Source organism: Rhineura floridana, chromosome 10 (assembly GCF_030035675.1).
Source record: "Rhineura floridana isolate rRhiFlo1 chromosome 10, rRhiFlo1.hap2, whole genome shotgun sequence".
Classification (NCBI taxonomy): Eukaryota; Metazoa; Chordata; class Lepidosauria; order Squamata; family Rhineuridae; genus Rhineura; species Rhineura floridana.
In genome coordinates, this window is record NC_084489.1 from 53732687 (window position 1) to 53739398 (window position 6712).

General features: G+C 40.0%; 1 long non-coding RNA gene across 1 annotated transcript; it reads left to right on the forward strand.

The window, feature by feature from the left end:
- The first annotated feature begins 3868 nt into the window (after positions 1-3868).
- On the forward strand, positions 3869-5724 carry LOC133365356 (uncharacterized). Its single transcript, XR_009758179.1, has 2 exons — positions 3869-3979; positions 5167-5724. It is a non-coding gene; the product is annotated as an uncharacterized LOC133365356 (long non-coding RNA).
- The last annotated feature ends 988 nt before the right edge of the window (positions 5725-6712 follow it).

Consider the following 6712-nt stretch of genomic DNA (forward strand, 5'->3'; position numbering starts at 1 on the left):
CTGACAGATGGCTGTTGAACAGTAGCAGCTGGTGGGACAGCACAAGCAGAATGACATTGCTCACCAATGCCCCATGCCGCTGCCAATCACTGAGAGGGGGAGGAGCAAAGCAGCGGAGAACTTGGTGTGGGTGCAGCAGAGGGAGCATCAGATTGTCTCTACCACTGCTTTCCACATCCTGCTGCCTCACCTTAAGAACATAAGAACATAAGAAGAGCCTGCTGGATCAGGCCAGTGGCCCATCTAGTCCAGCATCCTGTTCTCACAGTGGCCAACCAGGTGCCTTCTCCCTCTCAGTGACTGGCATTGGGAAGCCAGGAGAGCAACACAGCCCCATCCTACAGGCTGCTGTTGCTATCCAGCCTCTGGTAAAGTATCTCCAGAAGAAGAGAGCCTACCATCTCCTGAATCATGGGAGCATCCATGTTTTTGACTATACAAAGTGCCTGGGAGAGAGGGGATGTCATCACATCCTGTCCCTCCTAGATTTCAAAGAATGTGTGGCATGGCTACAACTGCATTCTCTGGGTGATTCAAGTGGCTAGAGAAACCTTATTTAAAAAGGACGGAAGAGGAAAAACAGCCCTCTGAACCAGTGGAAACTGGTGGTTCCAATGTCAATGGGGCAGTGAATCCCCCTAAGGATTTTAGTCCTAACTTTTAAGGAGTTGTCCAAGGTGCTGAAACCTGCCCCACTGACTTTGGAGCCATTAGTCTCCACTGCTTAGACCTCCTCATAGAATTGTAAGTAGCAGTTCAAAGAAGTCTGGGTTGATTCACACAAGTCCATCCCAACCTGCACATGGCCCAGGAAGTGCAGATCAAGTCATTTTGCTCTCAGCATCCCTATTTCCTGCCCACAGTTTCATTTCTGAACTATGGATTAGAGGCTGAAAGAACAGGGGGCTGTATCTCCATAATACATGGAGTAAATCTTAATTTGTTAACATTATCTGCTTCTGCCCTTTTCATGCCATGCAAGGAGTGTGACCTAACATTACAAATTCACAAAGCAAAACCTTTCCTTGCCACCTTCGCAGTATTTTTAAAATGTGTTAATATCTTTCTGTCAAGCTGTCTTGAAATTTAGAACACTCCTACAGAAGGGTGTTAAAACAGTTTGAACATAGCTTAGAACTTTTGACAGCCCCAAACCTACCTGACAGCCAAATTGCAAACCACTGTAGTAATTGATTTTAGCTTATGTACTAGCAATGCCTTCTCTGAATAGTGTTTGCCTGGGCCCTTGCATGCTGTCACCCTTGGATAATGGAGCAGATCCCCAGGGACTGTTTCATTTCTAAAGCAGGGGCCAACATAGAAACAGACATCAATTTTTTACTATATATGTCTAGAGTAGGGGTGGCTAACGCCCAGCCTGAGAGCTGGATCTGCACCCCCAAACACATTTTTTCTGAGATCCCCAAGACCCCACCAATCTGGGCAGTTGTGGCACAAATAAAATAAAATAAAATAAAATGAACACGGTGTTTATTATTTATTTGAGTCTCTTTTGTATTGCTTTTTATCATAATTATCCCAAAGCTGTTTCCATGTAATAAATATCAATAAGACAATATAAAATACAATTTTAACAATCTATAATAATCAATGAACAATTTCATGCTATGTAACAACAGTGCAAAACAGATCCAGGAATAGACATATCAGAATGAGAGCCAGTTTGGTGTACTCATTGGAGTGAGGAGGATCCAAGTTGGCCCACAAGGCTATTTTCCCCAGACCACACAGATGTGCAATTCTGAAAATGATGGATCCCATGATGCTATTAAGCTTTCTACTAAGGTTTAAAGGGGAAGCTTAACACTTTCCTCTCCCTGTGATCTACCAGGTGCTACTCAGCTGACTGGTGAAAATAGGACTCAACTGCAGAAAAATCTTATTTTTTATCTGGAGCCCCACCACTTCTTCCAGCTGCTCAGTGGGATGGTATATTGTGGACCATGTAAGATTAGACAGTGGATCAGAAGCAACCCAAGGGACGCAGAATGCACACTTCTGAATAAGAAAAAGGAATGTTTCTTGGAAACTCTGCATACTGACTGGAGAATGTACAAAATGTGATCAAGATAGGTACATTTCTCAAGGGCCACTGGAGATTATGCATAATGGCTGGAGAGTGTACAAAATTCTGTTGACATATACACATTTTCTAAAGCCTGTTGGAGATTATGTACACTGACTGGGAAATGCACACAATTCCCTCTTCATGGATGGATTATGTACACATTCTTCATGAGGCCCAGACAGTGAATGTCAATTCTAGAACCTTTATCTCAGTTTGTTGATTTTTTTCTAAAACCCTTCATACCACTTATTCCTTCTTATATTAGGGATTCCTCTGACTTTATTAATAAGACGCAACACATCCATATAGATGATTTGGACTTTCTGGTTACTATGGATGTTAGGTCATTGTATACTAACATTCCACAAAATGAAGCTTTAGAAATCATTCGGACAACTTTGGATTTAAGAATGGACAACTATCCTCCTACTCATTTTCTTTATGATTTAGCAGAAATAGCTATGCGCAGAAATTACTTTAAATTTGATAAACAATTTTATTGGCAAATTAAAGGAGTAGCCATGGGTTGCCCCATGGCACCAGAAATAGCAAATCTCTATATGGAAGATTTCAAAAAAGATATTAATAAGGAACCCAATCAGTATTTTGAACAACTAATAGGATGGTGGAGATATATTGATGATGTTTTTTTGATCTGGAGAGGCACTTTGGAATCCCTTGGTATATTTGTAGAATGGATTAATAGTATAAATATCAATATTCAGTTTGATTATCAATATAATTTGGATCAGATTAATTTTCTGGATTTAGATATTAAAAAAGTAAATAATTGTCTACATACTAGGACTTATAAGAAACCAACAGATAAAAACACGTATTTGAAATACGATAGCTCACATCCCAAGGTACTTAGAGAGAATATACCCCATGGACAGTTCCTTAGAATAAAACGAAATTGCACTACAGAAGAAGATTTTATGTTACAATCCTTGTCCTTAAAGAAACAACTATGGAATAGAGGATATCCACTCTCTGTTATTGAAAATAATTTTTAAAAAGTAGCTAATAGAAAATGGGAAGAACTGTTAAAAAAACCATTACAAAAAACATCTACTCGTTTAAATTGTATATTAACATTTGATCATATTACCAATAAGTTACAGGACAGTATAAAAAAACATTGGCACATAGTAGAGCATGTTGAAGGGTGTCAGGAACCTCCAAAAATTTCATATAAAAGAACTAGGAATCTTAAGGACATTTTAGTAAAAAGTGATTTCAAAGGTGGGGTACAATTGAGGCAGAATTTACTCCCAGGTGCAACTTCTCCCCTGGGTCATCCCTGTGGACACTGCATTTTTTGTAAAAACACTAGCAGGTTGACAGAATTTGTGAATCCTACCAATCAGAGGAAATATCATCTTAGACATTTTTCTACGTGTAATACAGATAGAGTTATCTATGTTATACAGTGTGGCTGTAAAAAACTGTACATAGGGCAAACTACAAGAATGGTAAAAATAAGGATAGGGGAACATTGGAGTAACTTAAGGAACAACAGAAGAGGGGCCCCTCTTGTAGACCATTACAATCAGTGTCCTTATTCTATAACAGAGTGCAGGTTTTGGGTTCTGGAAAAGGTGCATGGAAGAAATACAGACATATTATTACGTAGAGAATTATATTGGATTTCAGAACTAGATACCATGATTCCAAATGGATTGAATGAGGAATTCAACCTGTTGCCTTTAATTTAGTTTATACAGAAAAAACAGGTATTCTTAATCACAGTCAGGTGTGCCCAAAAAGGTCATACTCATTATATGGTATAGAGCTATATTTAACTTGGAATGTTCTTCACATAACAGAAGTTATAACAAAACTACTTATGAAAGTTGGCTATAGTAATCAGATGAAGAATTTATATGTGTAAGTATTTTTCATATAATTTTAGATGATTTAAATAAGATGTTTGTACTTTTAACTGTGTGTTTGTAAATATACATAAAAAATTCTTTTCTGTTTTAGCCCCTGATGAAGGCTTGGTTGTACAAGCTGAAACGCGTTGGGCTTTGAATTTCTATCATATATTTCCAAGCATCTTTTGGATATTGATTTTTCACAAGATATCTGTTGTATTTTCAACCATATTTTCTATTTATTTTTAATATAGTACTTTTGTACATAATAAATATCTTTTCAGCATCCTGGTTTTTTACCTTTTGTTTCTAGCCTTACAACAGCACATCCAGGAATCAACTGAGCAGTGCACATAACCACATATGGTGGTCCTTCCAGCAATTATTTAAGGAACACAGGGAGAAGACACTCAACACTTTTAGTTGTGAAGCCCCTGCTGATGCAATTAGAGATTTCTGGCCAAATTTTCAATAATCCTTTAACCCAGAAATTCTGAGTGTCAGAATTCATGACCCATAAATATATGACTGATGAATTGTATTAGGTGATTTATCTAATTGCAGCAGCTCTTACTCACTCTGCGCCTAGTATGGGCCCAGTTTATGTTAAGATAGGGATGAAAAGATATGTCAATTCCAGTTCCCTCTGCTTCTCATTTTTCCAGTCTTAAATTTAGTTCTTCACATTTCTGCAGCAATTTGCAATTAACAAATATAAATCCTCATGAAAATTCACCAGTTTTAGTGGACATTTCTCCTAGTAAACACATTTTGTAGGCAGTTTTGACTAATGTACACAGTTTTGCAAGCCATTCCTCATCATATAATGCATTTTTGCATATTATTTTCACTCATATATTCATTTTTATGCAAACAATCCTAAATATATCCATTTTGTAAACATTGGTTGGCGAACTGCATCACAAAATTTGAATAACTGTGAATTTTGAAGGATGGCGTTGTTTCAGCTCATATCATTTCGGAAAGTGCTATTTTGACAGATCCGGCTTGAAATGCGAACTGAATCGAAATTTTCACCCATTCCTGTGTTAAGGGCTACAAACTTGAATAACAAAGAGGTAGCAGTTGCTTTGAGGACAGGATGTACAGTAATTTAGGTTTCACTCATAGCAAAATATCAACTTGACTATATTGAAAAGTGAGTCTTTGAATCTTGCTCTGAATCTTGCCTTTCAGCTGAAATCTGAAGTGATGTTCCTAATAAGACCAGACCTTTGTCTTTCCTGTACCCTCTGCCATTTCTGAAGAGTGGAAGCACGTGTACCAAATCTGCGCTGGGAAGAGAATGCTTCAACATGTCCAGCCCTACCAATAGGCAAAGTGAGGCAGCTGCTTCAGGTGGCAGATGCTGGGAGACAGTGAGCTGTGTGTGCCCTGTGGCCTACTCTGCACCTCTGCTGGCCTTGAGGATGCCATCCCTTTGCCATGTTGCAGTAAAAATCCACTGGCAGGCTGGTCAGCATCTCTGTGTGGAATGAGAGAGGTGTCATCTTGTCCTTCATTGCAAGTAGCAAAATATCGTAGACCAGCCCCAGCAATCACGACCTGGTGTAACCCTTTACAAAATTTTACTCTGCTTTTATATATTTTCCAATCAAGCCTCTGGAGAGACAGCAAAGGACTAATGCAAAGGCAAACAACTTCTAACACTTATACATCAAGAAATATCCTGTCTTGATCATATATGGATGTATGGATTCTATGTAAATACCTTAATAAAATAATCAAACATTAGACATTGCTGTCCTCTTTCAGTTTTCCCTTCCAGACTGTTGCCACAGAATCTTTTCTGCTGGGTTCACTCTTCTCAGTTCTGGAATTTCTCTTTTGCTCTTGCATCTTAATCTAGCTCAGGTGTGGGGAACCTCTGGCCCTCCAGCTGTTGCTGAACTACAACTCCCATCAGCCCTGGTCATTGGCCATGCTTGCTGGGACTGATGGGAGTTGTAGTTCAGCAACATCTGGAGGCTCAAAGGTTTCCTTCACCTGATCTAGCTGGCCCCAAAGAGGAAAAGATGCCATTGTTTCACTTGATGCAATTCCAAAGCTTAAAAATGGCTGCCGATAGCTCCATAAAGAAAAAGGGAAATTCCAGGCCCTGGTCCTACCCAGGGGTTCATGGCTTTACAGAATGGAGGCAGCCAGGCATCCCTAGTCCAACTAGTTCACTGGGTGGGGTGGAGCTGCTTTGCTAGCTTCTCAGCAGGTAGGTTGCTGTTGCTTACCGGGAGGAAAAGGGGTGAGGCAGCGGGGAGGTCGGTGCAGTGCAAGCACACCAGCAGAGCCCATCCAGATGTTCCTGCTCATGTGCTTGCACCATGCAACCCTTCCTGCCACCTCACCCCTCTTCCTCCTGATAAGCAACAACAACCCATCTGCTGGGAAAGTAGTACAGCAGCTCTGCCTCATCCATTGAGCCACTTCTGGGGTCTAACCTCCAGTTCCTAACTGCACTGAGCCTGACATCATCTCTAGGCTCACTGCCCATAATGGTGGCTTCTCCACACTCCAAGCTCTCTCCTGAGCACGTGCAGAAATACCCTCTGTCCATATTTCTTAAAGGAATATCCGCAAACAGGTTACGCTTGCACTAAGACTAGATCTGTTTATTCTGCAGTCAAAAAGCAAATTATGATGAAACTGGAGACCAGCCAGCATCCATTCTCCTTGAAGAAGTTAAATCTCTTGAAGGGGTGGAGATGAAAGACTTTGCCCTTGTTAG